The following is a 13,814-nucleotide window of genomic DNA, read 5'->3' as shown; positions in this document are numbered from 1 at the left end:
GTCCATGTCTCTCTGTATGTCTAGGTACATACAGGTACATATAGGTGTATATTTCGATCTCGCTCCCTCTTTCTCCTCCTCCCGTTCTCTCTGTCGGTCCCTGTCCTGCGGGGACTCTAGTCCCTCTGCCCGCACAAGAACGCAGGATATGGCGAGGCCAAGAGGGAACACCAACAGAGCCACGGATAGGGGGCTCATAGCACTATGTCTCACGGGCGGCTGGCTCGGAGACACGGCAAGCCGGAGCCGCCCGATCCCCAACCTGTCGGCCGCTTCTCTGCCAACCCACCGACACACCGCCCGTCGACCCGCCAAGCGGGCCCACTGCAATCCGCGCCCCTCTGCAATTTGCAGTCCACCATCCGCGCTTCCTAGCTTGGCCACCGCAGCTCCTCCGGTGGCCAGTGGCCAACTGGCAACAGCTGATGGCCAAGCGGTCACAGCTGATGACCATGCAGCCCCCAAGCAGCACCCCTCCACGCGAGGCCCAGAGCCTGGAGAGTGCTCTCTGCGAGTCTGTCCCCACAGTCCCCGTCTGTCTCTCTCCGCCTCTCTCTTGCTCCGTCTCTGGCCTTCTCTCATCCTCTCTCTCACCTCCCTGGGTCAGGAGAGGTGACGTGTAGACAGTGAAGGGACCGGACATCGGGCGGGGCTCCGGTCGCTGACGAGGGTTCCAGGGCCCAGACTGAAGGCTTGTGACGAAGGGTGGCTGCAGACTGGAGATGCTGCACCCTGGTGGCGCGGGTGGCTCTCCCTGGCTTTGGGCCTGTGGATGGGTCCGGTCAGGGCCAGGGCCTGGGTTGCACGTCCCTAGGGCCGGAGGGGACTGAGAGGACCCTGCGACCCCCTCGGTGGCCCTGAGAGGTGGGGACAGCACAGCAGCAAGGGGGGTGTGCGGTTGTGGGGCTGGGGGGAGATGAGAGGGGTTGGGGTAGGGGGGCGGGGTGAAAGCCCTTCGGGGCCTGGGGAGGCCCAGGATGCCAGGGCGCCCAGACATATGTCACAGTCAGGGAAGTGACAGAGGCCCGTGGAGCCACTGGGGGGCGCGAAGGGGCCTCGCTGCGGGCCAGGAGTAGCCCGTCGCCCACACCAGCGGCGTCCGGAGGAGGCGGGGAGCGGGCGGCAGGCGCTCAGGCAGACGTGCTCGCCACCCTAGCGGCCCAGCAGCACGGCGCGCGGTCAGAGGCAGGCCGGGAGCAGGCTCTTGGGGCGCGGGGAGCCGGGTCCCAGCGTCTACGGCCATACCACCCTGAACGCGCCCGATCTCCTCTGATCTCGGGAGCTAAGCAGGGAGGGGCCTGGTTAGTACTTGGATGGGAGACCGCCTGGGAATAGCTGCAGGCTTTTGCTCGCCTCTCCTTTTGCGCCGCCGCCCCGGCGTGGCTCCCTCCGAACCCCTGCCGCCCTTTGCCCCTCTGCAGCCGCCCAGGCAGCCGAAGGTCCCCCTGGCCAGAGGAGGGTCAGTCGCCCGGCACTACAAGCTCGCATCCCCGGCCGCACACCAGGCCTGTCGGCCAGGGCTCCCCCCCACTCCCTCTTCTTAGTGCTCTTCGCCGAGGCAGGCCGTCAGCCTGCAGCAGTCAGCCGCGTCTCGGTCGCCGCCGCCGCCGCCACCGCCATCGCAGGGCTCCCTCTCGCTCCCCGACCCTGCCGCCGCCGCAACCCCCAACGCCCAAGCCCAGGGCTGCCTGCCGGCGCAGGCCTCCACCAGGCTCTCTCCATCCCAGGACGTGCCGGTGCTTTGCACCTCGGCCCGAGCCCAGGGCACGCCCATCCCTGCGCCTGCCCCCGGGACCCGACACACAGGATCGGCGTGTCCTCGGGCAAACGGGACGCCCACCCGCCCCGCCCCACCGGAGTCTTCTGTCTCCGCTGGCAGGCACCTCGCCCCACACCCCCGCGCGCCCCTCCCGTCTCCCACAAGAGCCAGGAGCCCTCCCTTCCCGCCGGCCACGGTGTCCCTGAAACACAGGGCACAAAGAGCCGGGACAAACCAGGGGACGGCGGGAGCAGCACCCCAACACACCACGCGCCATCGACTCCGGGGGAGACCACCACAAGGGCAGAGCAGGCACGCAGGCGCACAACCCTCACAACCAGGGTGCCTGGGGGCTGCCACTCTCCTCCCGCGGGCGGGTGCCTGGGCGGGGCTCAGAGACCACAGGCCCTCCGGAGACCCTGGCGGCCCGCCCCGGAGGCTTCAATGGTGACTGCCAACGCCAGGGCAATGCCTCCTTAGCGGAGCCCAGCCCCGGGCACGACCACACTCCGGTGGAGGAGCTGCCACTTCAACACAGCCTCAGTGCGTCTGTAACAGTCCGTGTGCCCGCCTGTGCGTCCCTCACACCCTCCCCCACCCCATATCCGTCGGGCTCTGTGACGTGCCTGTTGGGCTCTGGCTCTGGCTCAGGAACTCTCTCCCCGCGTGCCAGCCCCCTCTTTCTCTGTCTCTGTCCATGTCTCTCTGTATGTCTAGATACATACATGTACATATACGAGCATATTTCCATCTCGCTCCCTCTTACTCCTCCTCCCGTTCTGTCTGTCTGTCCCTGTCCTGCGGGGACTCTAGCCCCTCTGCCCGCACAAGAATGCAGGATTTGGCGAGGCCAAGAGGGAACACCAACAGACCACGGATAGGGGGCTCATAGCACCATGTCTCACGGGCGGCTGGCTTGGAGACTCGGCAAGCCGGAGAGCCGCCCGATCCCCAGCCTGCCGGCCGATTCTCTGCCAACCAACAGACCCACCAACCTACCGACCCACCAAGCCGGCCAACTGCAGTCCGCGCCCCTCTGCAATTTGCAGTCCACAATCCGCGCTTCCTAGCTTGGCCACCGCAGCTCTGCCGGTGGCCAATGGCCAACTGGCAACAGCTGATGGCCAAGCGGTCACAGCTGATATCCATGCAGCCCGCACGCAGCACCCCTCCACGCGAGGCCCAGAGCCTGGAGAGTGCTCTCTGCGAGTCTGTCCGCACAGTCCCCGTCTGTCTCTCTCCGCCTCTCTCTTGCTCCGTCTCTGGCCTTCTCTCATCCTCTCTCTCACCTCCCTGGGTCAGGAGAGGTGACGTGTAGCCAGTGAAGTGAACAGTGATCGGGCGGGACGCCGGTCGCTGACGAGGGGCGAGAACCCAGAAAGAAGGCTGTGTGAGGAAGGGTGGCGGCAGACTGGAGGTGCTGCCCCCTGGTGGCGGGTGGCTCTCCCTGGCTTTGGGCCAGTGGGTGGGGCCGGCCAGGGCCAGGGCCTGGGTTGCACGTCCCTAGGGTGGAGGGGACTGAGAGGACCCTGCGACCCCCTCGGTGGCCCTGAGAGGTGGGGACAGCACAGCAGCAAGGGGGGTGTGCGGTTGTGGGGCTGGGGGGAGATGAGAGGGGTTGGGGTAGGGGGGCGGGGTAAAAGCCCTTCGGGGCCTGGGGAGGCCCAGGATGCCAGGGCGCCCAGACATATGTCACAGTCAGGGAAGTGACAGAGGCCCGTTAGAGCCACTGGGGGGCGCGAAGGGGCCTCGCTGCGGGCCAGGAGGAGCCCGTCGCCCACACCAGCGGCGTCTGGAGGAGGCGGGGAGCTGGCGGGAGGCGCTCGGGCAGACATGCTCGCCACCCGAGCGGCCCAGCAGCATGGCGTGCGCTCAGAAGCAGGTCGGGAGCAGGCTCTTGGAGTGCCGGGAGCCGGGTCCCAGCGCCTAAGGCCACACCACCCTGCACGCGCCAGATCTCGTCTGATCTCGGGAGCTAAGCAGGGAGGGGCCTGGTTAGTACTTGGATGGGAGACCGCCTGGGAATAGCTGCAGGCTTTTGCTCGCCTCTCCTTTTGCGCCGCGGCCCCGGCGTGGCTCCCTCCGAACCCCTGCCGCCCCTTGCCTCTCTGCAGCCGCCCAGCCAGCCGAAGGCCCCCCTGACCAGCAGAGGGTTAGCCGCCAGGCACTACAAGCTGGCAGCCCCGGCCGCACACCAGGCCCGTCGGCCAGGGCTCCCCCGCACACCCTCTTCTCAGTCCTCTTCAGTCCCGGAGGCTGTCATCTCGATCCCTTCGCCGACCTTCGATCGCCGCCACCGCCAACAGCGCTGCCCTCGCCCCCGCCGCCACCGCCTAATCCGCCGCCATCACCGCGCTCCCCACACCCCCCTCCAGCGCTGACCTCACCCCTGCCCCCGCCCTCGCCACCGCCATGGCTGTACTGCTTCAATCTCCCGCCTCTGCTCTCCCCTCCTCCGCCGCCAGCACCGCCCTCTTCCCCGCTACCGCCGCCGCCGGCGCCAACCCTCCCCGCGCCCAGCGCCCGCCGACACAGCCCCCAACGCTGCCGCCGCCTCCATCGCCGACCTCGCAACCCTCCCGCGCCGCAGCCGACGCCGCCGCCGCCGCCGCCGCCATCGCTGCTCGCGATCAGCCCCCGCTTCTCCCGCCGCCGCCGCCGCGATCACCGCGCTCCCCACCCCCTCCGCCAGCGCTGCCCTCGCCCCCTCCCCGCCCCCGCTGCCGCCATCGCCGTACTCCCTCAAACTCCCTCCTCTGCTCTCCCCCCCTCGGCCGCCAGCACCGCGCTCCCCACCCCCGCCGCCAGTGCTGCCCTCTTCCCCACCCCCGCCCCCGCTGCCGCCATTGCCGCACTCCCTCAATCTCCCTCCTCTGCTCTCCCCGCCTCCTGCACCGCCATCTCCCCCGCCCCCGCCCCAGGCCCGCCGCCGCCACCATCGCCATACTCCCTCAATCTCCCGCCTCTGCTCTCCCGGCCTCCTCCGCCGCCGCCGCCGCCGCCGCCGCCGCCATCGACCCCCGTGCCCCAGCGCCCACCGTCAAAGCCCCCATTGTCGCCACCGCCATCGCCGCCCTGGCGCCATCCTCGCGGTTGCCATCGCCTACCTCCCCACCCTCCCTCGCCTCCGCCGCGTCCCCCGCCGCCGCTGCTGCCGCCGCCGCCGCCGCCGCCGCCGCCGCCGCAGCCCCCCCCCTCCGCAGCCGCCCAAGCCGCCGCCGCGGGGTCCTCCCACAACTCCCAAGCCCAGGGTTGCCTGCTGGTGCAGGCCTCCCCCAGCCTTGGGGGTGCGGTTGTTGGTAAACCTGGTGGCGGTAGGGGGGCGGGGTGTATGGCGGTCTGGGTCCGGGGAGTCCCAGGATGCCAGAGTTCCACGACTTCTGGCACCATCAGGGAAGTGGCAGTGTCCCATGGAGCCTCGGGTGGCGCGAAGGGGCCTCGCTGCCGGCCAGGAGTAGCCCGCCGCCCACGCCAGGGGCATTCGGAAGAGGCGGGGAGCCGGACTGGGGGGGGGGGGGGACGCGGTGCTGGCAGAGCCGGCCAGCAGGTCGATGCTCGCCACCGGAGCCGCGCATCTGCATGGCGGGCGCTCACGAGGCAGGCCGGGAGCAGGCTCTTGGGGCGCGGGGAGCCGAGTCCCATCGTCTATGGCCATACCACCCTGAACGCGCCCGATCTCCTCTGATCTCGGGAGCTAAGCAGGGAGGGGCCTGGTTAGTGCTTGGATGGGAGACCGCCTGGGAATACCTGTAGGCTTTTGCTCGCCTCTCCTTTTGCGCCGCCGCCCCTGCGTGGCTCCCTCCGAACCCCTGCCGCCCCTTGCCCCTCTGCAGCCGCCCATCCAGCCGAAGTTCCCCCTGGCCAGAGGCCGGTCAGCCACCCGGCGCTACAAGCTGGCAGCCCCGGCCGCACACCAGGCCCGTCGGCCAGGGCTCACCCCCACACCCTCTTCTTAGTCCTCTTCGCTGAGGCAGGCAGTCAGCCAGCAGCAGTTAGCCGAGCCTGTGTCTCCGCCGGCAGGCACCTCTCCCCACACCCCCGCGCGCCCCCTCCCATCGCCCACAAGAGCCAGGAACCCTCCCTTCCCGCAGTGGCCCCAACACACAGGGTACAAAGAGCCGGGACAAAGCAGGGGACTGAGGGAGCAGCACCCCAACACACCGCACGCCCTCGGACTCCAGGAGAGACCACCACAAGGGGAAGTGCAGGCACGCAGGCACACAACACTCTCAACCAGGGTGCCTGTGGGCTGCCACTCTCCTCCCGCGGGGCGGGGGGTTCCTGGGCGGGGCTCGGAGCCCACTGGCCCTCCCGCCCGGCCCGGGGGCTTCAAGGGTGACTTTCAATGCCCGGGCACTGCCTCCTTAGTGGAGCCCAGCCACGGGCATGACCACACTTCGGTTGAGAAGCTGCCACTTCAAAGCAGCGTCAGTGCGTCTGTCCCAGTCCGTGTGCCCGCTTGTGCGTCCCTCCCCCCTCCCCCACCCCATGTCTCTCTGGCTCTGTGACGTGCCTGTTGGGCTCTGGCTCTGGCTCAGGAGCTCTCTCCCCGCGTGCCAGCCCCCTCTTTCTCTGTCTCTGTCCATGTCTCTCTGTATGTCTAGGTACATACAGGTACATATAGGTGTATATTTCGATCTCGCTCCCTCTTTCTCCTCCTCCCGTTCTCTCTGTCGGTCCCTGTCCTGCGGGGACTCTAGTCCCTCTGCCCGCACAAGAACGCAGGATATGGCGAGGCCAAGAGGGAACACCAACAGAGCCACGGATAGGGGGCTCATAGCACTATGTCTCACGGGCGGCTGGCTTGGAGACTCGGCAAGCCGGAGCCGCCCGATCCCCAGCCTGCCGGCCGATTCTCTGCCAACCAACAGACCCACCAACCTACCGACCCACCAAGCCGGCCAACTGCAGTCCGCGCCCCTCTGCAATTTGCAGTCCACAATCCGCGCTTCCTAGCTTGGCCACCGCAGCTCTGCCGGTGGCCAATGGCCAACTGGCAACAGCTGATGGCCAAGCGGTCACAGCTGATATCCATGCAGCCCGCACGCAGCACCCCTCCACGCGAGGCCCAGAGCCTGGAGAGTGCTCTCTGCGAGTCTGTCCGCACAGTCCCCGTCTGTCTCTCTCCGCCTCTCTCTTGCTCCGTCTCTGGCCTTCTCTCATCCTCTCTCTCACCTCCCTGGGTCAGGAGAGGTGACGTGTAGCCAGTGAAGTGAACAGTGATCGGGCGGGACGCCGGTCGCTGACGAGGGGCGAGAACCCAGAAAGAAGGCTGTGTGAGGAAGGGTGGCGGCAGACTGGAGGTGCTGCCCCCTGGTGGCGGGTGGCTCTCCCTGGCTTTGGGCCAGTGGGTGGGGCCGGCCAGGGCCAGGGCCTGGGTTGCACGTCCCTAGGGTGGAGGGGACTGAGAGGACCCTGCGACCCCCTCGGTGGCCCTGAGAGGTGGGGACAGCACAGCAGCAAGGGGGGTGTGCGGTTGTGGGGCTGGGGGGAGATGAGAGGGGTTGGGGTAGGGGGGCGGGGTGAAAGCCCTTCGGGGCCTGGGGAGGCCCAGGATGCCAGGGCGCCCAGACATATGTCACAGTCAGGGAAGTGACAGAGGCCCGTTAGAGCCACTGGGGGGCGCGAAGGGGCCTCGCTGCGGGCCAGGAGGAGCCCGTCGCCCACACCAGCGGCGTCTGGAGGAGGCGGGGAGCTGGCGGGAGGCGCTCGGGCAGACGTGCTCGCCACCCGAGCGGCCCAGCAGCATGGCGTGCGCTCAGAAGCAGGTCGGGAGCAGGCTCTTGGAGTGCCGGGAGCCGGGTCCCAGCGCCTAAGGCCACACCACCCTGCACGCGCCAGATCTCGTCTGATCTCGGGAGCTAAGCAGGGAGGGGCCTGGTTAGTACTTGGATGGGAGACCGCCTGGGAATAGCTGCAGGCTTTTGCTCGTCTCTCCTTTTGCGCCGCGGCCCCGGCGTGGCTCCCTCCGAACCCCTGCCGCCCCTTGCCTCTCTGCAGCCGCCCAGCCAGCCGAAGGCCCCCCTGACCAGCGGAGGGTTAGCCGCCAGGCACTACAAGCTGGCAGCCCCGGCCGCACACCAGGCCCGTCGGCCAGGGCTCCCCCGCACACCCTCTTCTCAGTCCTCTTCAGTCCCGGAGGCTGTCATCTCGATCCCTTCGCCGACCTTCGATCGCCGCCACCGCCAACAGCGCTGCCCTCGCCCCCGCCGCCACCGCCTAATCCGCCGCCATCACCGCGCTCCCCACACCCCCCTCCAGCGCTGACCTCACCCCTGCCCCCGCCCTCGCCACCGCCATGGCTGTACTGCTTCAATCTCCCGCCTCTGCTCTCCCCTCCTCCGCCACCAGCACCGCCCTCTTCCCCGCTACCGCCGCCGCCGGCGCCAACCCTCCCCGCGCCCAGCGCCCGCCGACACAGCCCCCAACGCTGCCGCCGCCTCCATCGCCGACCTCGCAACCCTCCCGCGCCGCAGCCGACGCCGCCGCCGCCGCCGCCGCCATCGCTGCTCGCGATCAGCCCCCGCTTCTCCCGCCGCCGCCGCCGCGATCACCGCGCTCCCCACCCCCTCCGCCAGCGCTGCCCTCGCCCCCTCCCCGCCCCCGCTGCCGCCATCGCCGTACTCCCTCAAACTCCCTCCTCTGCTCTCCCCCCCTCGGCCGCCAGCACCGCGCTCCCCACCCCCGCCGCCAGTGCTGCCCTCTTCCCCACCCCCGCCCCCGCTGCCGCCATTGCCGCACTCCCTCAATCTCCCTCCTCTGCTCTCCCCGCCTCCTGCACCGCCATCTCCCCCGCCCCCGCCCCAGGCCCGCCGCCGCCACCATCGCCATACTCCCTCAATCTCCCGCCTCTGCTCTCCCGGCCTCCTCCGCCGCCGCCGCCGCCGCCGCCGCCGCCATCGACCCCCGTGCCCCAGCGCCCACCGTCAAAGCCCCCATTGTCGCCACCGCCATCGCCGCCCTGGCGCCATCCTCGCGGTTGCCATCGCCTACCTCCCCACCCTCCCTCGCCTCCGCCGCGTCCCCCGCCGCCGCTGCTGCCGCCGCCGCCGCCGCCGCCGCCGCCGCCGCAGCCCCCCCCCTCCGCAGCCGCCCAAGCCGCCGCCGCGGGGTCCTCCCACAACTCCCAAGCCCAGGGTTGCCTGCTGGTGCAGGCCTCCCCCAGCCTTGGGGGTGCGGTTGTTGGTAAACCTGGTGGCGGTAGGGGGGCGGGGTGTATGGCGGTCTGGGTCCGGGGAGTCCCAGGATGCCAGAGTTCCACGACTTCTGGCACCATCAGGGAAGTGGCAGTGTCCCATGGAGCCTCGGGTGGCGCGAAGGGGCCTCGCTGCCGGCCAGGAGTAGCCCGCCGCCCACGCCAGGGGCATTCGGAAGAGGCGGGGAGCCGGACTGGGGGGGGGGGACGCGGTGCTGGCAGAGCCGGCCAGCAGGTCGATGCTCGCCACCGGAGCCGCGCATCTGCATGGCGGGCGCTCACGAGGCAGGCCGGGAGCAGGCTCTTGGGGCGCGGGGAGCCGAGTCCCATCGTCTATGGCCATACCACCCTGAACGCGCCCGATCTCCTCTGATCTCGGGAGCTAAGCAGGGAGGGGCCTGGTTAGTGCTTGGATGGGAGACCGCCTGGGAATACCTGTAGGCTTTTGCTCGCCTCTCCTTTTGCGCCGCCGCCCCTGCGTGGCTCCCTCCGAACCCCTGCCGCCCCTTGCCCCTCTGCAGCCGCCCATCCAGCCGAAGTTCCCCCTGGCCAGAGGCCGGTCAGCCACCCGGCGCTACAAGCTGGCAGCCCCGGCCGCACACCAGGCCCGTCGGCCAGGGCTCACCCCCACACCCTCTTCTTAGTCCTCTTCGCTGAGGCAGGCAGTCAGCCAGCAGCAGTTAGCCGAGCCTGTGTCTCCGCCGGCAGGCACCTCTCCCCACACCCCCGCGCGCCCCCTCCCATCGCCCACAAGAGCCAGGAACCCTCCCTTCCCGCAGTGGCCCCAACACACAGGGTACAAAGAGCCGGGACAAAGCAGGGGACTGAGGGAGCAGCACCCCAACACACCGCACGCCCTCGGACTCCAGGAGAGACCACCACAAGGGGAAGTGCAGGCACGCAGGCACACAACACTCTCAACCAGGGTGCCTGTGGGCTGCCACTCTCCTCCCGCGGGGCGGGGGGTTCCTGGGCGGGGCTCGGAGCCCACTGGCCCTCCCGCCCGGCCCGGGGGCTTCAAGGGTGACTTTCAATGCCCGGGCACTGCCTCCTTAGTGGAGCCCAGCCACGGGCATGACCACACTTCGGTTGAGAAGCTGCCACTTCAAAGCAGCGTCAGTGCGTCTGTCCCAGTCCGTGTGCCCGCTTGTGCGTCCCTCCCCCCTCCCCCACCCCATGTCTCTCTGGCTCTGTGACGTGCCTGTTGGGCTCTGGCTCTGGCTCAGGAGCTCTCTCCCCGCGTGCCAGCCCCCTCTTTCTCTGTCTCTGTCCATGTCTCTCTGTATGTCTAGGTACATACAGGTACATATAGGTGTATATTTCGATCTCGCTCCCTCTTTCTCCTCCTCCCGTTCTCTCTGTCGGTCCCTGTCCTGCGGGGACTCTAGTCCCTCTGCCCGCACAAGAACGCAGGATATGGCGAGGCCAAGAGGGAACACCAACAGAGCCACGGATAGGGGGCTCATAGCACTATGTCTCACGGGCGGCTGGCTCGGAGACACGGCAAGCCGGAGCCGCCCGATCCCCAACCTGTCGGCCGCTTCTCTGCCAACCCACCGACACACCGCCCGTCGACCCGCCAAGCGGGCCCACTGCAATCCGCGCCCCTCTGCAATTTGCAGTCCACCATCCGCGCTTCCTAGCTTGGCCACCGCAGCTCCTCCGGTGGCCAGTGGCCAACTGGCAACAGCTGATGGCCAAGCGGTCACAGCTGATGACCATGCAGCCCCCAAGCAGCACCCCTCCACGCGAGGCCCAGAGCCTGGAGAGTGCTCTCTGCGAGTCTGTCCCCACAGTCCCCGTCTGTCTCTCTCCGCCTCTCTCTTGCTCCGTCTCTGGCCTTCTCTCATCCTCTCTCTCACCTCCCTGGGTCAGGAGAGGTGACGTGTAGACAGTGAAGGGACCGGACATCGGGCGGGGCTCCGGTCGCTGACGAGGGTTCCAGGGCCCAGACTGAAGGCTTGTGACGAAGGGTGGCTGCAGACTGGAGATGCTGCACCCTGGTGGCGCGGGTGGCTCTCCCTGGCTTTGGGCCTGTGGATGGGTCCGGTCAGGGCCAGGGCCTGGGTTGCACGTCCCTAGGGCCGGAGGGGACTGAGAGGACCCTGCGACCCCCTCGGTGGCCCTGAGAGGTGGGGACAGCACAGCAGCAAGGGGGGTGTGCGGTTGTGGGGCTGGGGGGAGATGAGAGGGGTTGGGGTAGGGGGGCGGGGTGAAAGCCCTTCGGGGCCTGGGGAGGCCCAGGATGCCAGGGCGCCCAGACATATGTCACAGTCAGGGAAGTGACAGAGGCCCGTGGAGCCACTGGGGGGCGCGAAGGGGCCTCGCTGCGGGCCAGGAGTAGCCCGTCGCCCACACCAGCGGCGTCCGGAGGAGGCGGGGAGCGGGCGGCAGGCGCTCAGGCAGACGTGCTCGCCACCCTAGCGGCCCAGCAGCACGGCGCGCGGTCAGAGGCAGGCCGGGAGCAGGCTCTTGGGGCGCGGGGAGCCGGGTCCCAGCGTCTACGGCCATACCACCCTGAACGCGCCCGATCTCCTCTGATCTCGGGAGCTAAGCAGGGAGGGGCCTGGTTAGTACTTGGATGGGAGACCGCCTGGGAATAGCTGCAGGCTTTTGCTCGCCTCTCCTTTTGCGCCGCCGCCCCGGCGTGGCTCCCTCCGAACCCCTGCCGCCCTTTGCCCCTCTGCAGCCGCCCAGGCAGCCGAAGGTCCCCCTGGCCAGAGGAGGGTCAGTCGCCCGGCACTACAAGCTCGCATCCCCGGCCGCACACCAGGCCTGTCGGCCAGGGCTCCCCCCCACTCCCTCTTCTTAGTGCTCTTCGCCGAGGCAGGCCGTCAGCCTGCAGCAGTCAGCCGCGTCTCGGTCGCCGCCGCCGCCGCCACCGCCATCGCAGGGCTCCCTCTCGCTCCCCGACCCTGCCGCCGCCGCAACCCCCAACGCCCAAGCCCAGGGCTGCCTGCCGGCGCAGGCCTCCACCAGGCTCTCTCCATCCCAGGACGTGCCGGTGCTTTGCACCTCGGCCCGAGCCCAGGGCACGCCCATCCCTGCGCCTGCCCCCGGGACCCGACACACAGGATCGGCGTGTCCTCGGGCAAACGGGACGCCCACCCGCCCCGCCCCACCGGAGTCTTCTGTCTCCGCTGGCAGGCACCTCGCCCCACACCCCCGCGCGCCCCTCCCGTCTCCCACAAGAGCCAGGAGCCCTCCCTTCCCGCCGGCCACGGTGTCCCTGAAACACAGGGCACAAAGAGCCGGGACAAACCAGGGGACGGCGGGAGCAGCACCCCAACACACCACGCGCCATCGACTCCGGGGGAGACCACCACAAGGGCAGAGCAGGCACGCAGGCGCACAACCCTCACAACCAGGGTGCCTGGGGGCTGCCACTCTCCTCCCGCGGGCGGGTGCCTGGGCGGGGCTCAGAGACCACAGGCCCTCCGGAGACCCTGGCGGCCCGCCCCGGAGGCTTCAATGGTGACTGCCAACGCCAGGGCAATGCCTCCTTAGCGGAGCCCAGCCCCGGGCACGACCACACTCCGGTGGAGGAGCTGCCACTTCAACACAGCCTCAGTGCGTCTGTAACAGTCCGTGTGCCCGCCTGTGCGTCCCTCACACCCTCCCCCACCCCATATCCGTCGGGCTCTGTGACGTGCCTGTTGGGCTCTGGCTCTGGCTCAGGAACTCTCTCCCCGCGTGCCAGCCCCCTCTTTCTCTGTCTCTGTCCATGTCTCTCTGTATGTCTAGATACATACATGTACATATACGAGCATATTTCCATCTCGCTCCCTCTTACTCCTCCTCCCGTTCTGTCTGTCTGTCCCTGTCCTGCGGGGACTCTAGCCCCTCTGCCCGCACAAGAATGCAGGATTTGGCGAGGCCAAGAGGGAACACCAACAGACCACGGATAGGGGGCTCATAGCACCATGTCTCACGGGCGGCTGGCTTGGAGACTCGGCAAGCCGGAGAGCCGCCCGATCCCCAGCCTGCCGGCCGATTCTCTGCCAACCAACAGACCCACCAACCTACCGACCCACCAAGCCGGCCAACTGCAGTCCGCGCCCCTCTGCAATTTGCAGTCCACAATCCGCGCTTCCTAGCTTGGCCACCGCAGCTCTGCCGGTGGCCAATGGCCAACTGGCAACAGCTGATGGCCAAGCGGTCACAGCTGATATCCATGCAGCCCGCACGCAGCACCCCTCCACGCGAGGCCCAGAGCCTGGAGAGTGCTCTCTGCGAGTCTGTCCGCACAGTCCCCGTCTGTCTCTCTCCGCCTCTCTCTTGCTCCGTCTCTGGCCTTCTCTCATCCTCTCTCTCACCTCCCTGGGTCAGGAGAGGTGACGTGTAGCCAGTGAAGTGAACAGTGATCGGGCGGGACGCCGGTCGCTGACGAGGGGCGAGAACCCAGAAAGAAGGCTGTGTGAGGAAGGGTGGCGGCAGACTGGAGGTGCTGCCCCCTGGTGGCGGGTGGCTCTCCCTGGCTTTGGGCCAGTGGGTGGGGCCGGCCAGGGCCAGGGCCTGGGTTGCACGTCCCTAGGGTGGAGGGGACTGAGAGGACCCTGCGACCCCCTCGGTGGCCCTGAGAGGTGGGGACAGCACAGCAGCAAGGGGGGTGTGCGGTTGTGGGGCTGGGGGGAGATGAGAGGGGTTGGGGTAGGGGGGCGGGGTAAAAGCCCTTCGGGGCCTGGGGAGGCCCAGGATGCCAGGGCGCCCAGACATATGTCACAGTCAGGGAAGTGACAGAGGCCCGTTAGAGCCACTGGGGGGCGCGAAGGGGCCTCGCTGCGGGCCAGGAGGAGCCCGTCGCCCACACCAGCGGCGTCTGGAGGAGGCGGGGAGCTGGCGGGAGGCGCTCGGGCAGAC

At 69.0% G+C, this 13,814-nt stretch overlaps 6 pseudogenes; all 6 read left to right on the top strand.

The window, feature by feature from the left end:
- The first annotated feature begins 1,231 nt into the window (after positions 1–1,231).
- LOC148756264 (5S ribosomal RNA) lies at positions 1,232–1,351 on the top strand (annotated as a pseudogene).
- Positions 1,352–3,683: 2,332 nt separating this feature from the next.
- On the top strand, positions 3,684–3,803 carry LOC148756263 (5S ribosomal RNA; annotated as a pseudogene).
- A 1,599-nt stretch (positions 3,804–5,402) lies between these two features.
- Positions 5,403–5,522, top strand: LOC148756262 (5S ribosomal RNA; annotated as a pseudogene).
- A 2,047-nt stretch (positions 5,523–7,569) lies between these two features.
- Positions 7,570–7,689, top strand: LOC148756261 (5S ribosomal RNA; annotated as a pseudogene).
- A 1,596-nt stretch (positions 7,690–9,285) lies between these two features.
- On the top strand, positions 9,286–9,405 carry LOC148756260 (5S ribosomal RNA; annotated as a pseudogene).
- A 2,048-nt stretch (positions 9,406–11,453) lies between these two features.
- On the top strand, positions 11,454–11,573 carry LOC148756259 (5S ribosomal RNA; annotated as a pseudogene).
- The last annotated feature ends 2,241 nt before the right edge of the window (positions 11,574–13,814 follow it).

The sequence above is a fragment of the Rhinolophus sinicus genome, chromosome 12 (assembly GCF_057876585.1).
Source record: "Rhinolophus sinicus isolate RSI-liver-muscle chromosome 12, RSI-T2T, whole genome shotgun sequence".
In the NCBI taxonomy this organism is placed as follows: Eukaryota; Metazoa; Chordata; class Mammalia; order Chiroptera; family Rhinolophidae; genus Rhinolophus; species Rhinolophus sinicus.
The sequence above is the reverse complement of the archived record's forward strand: the minus strand, read 5'-3'. Positions and strand labels throughout refer to the sequence as shown.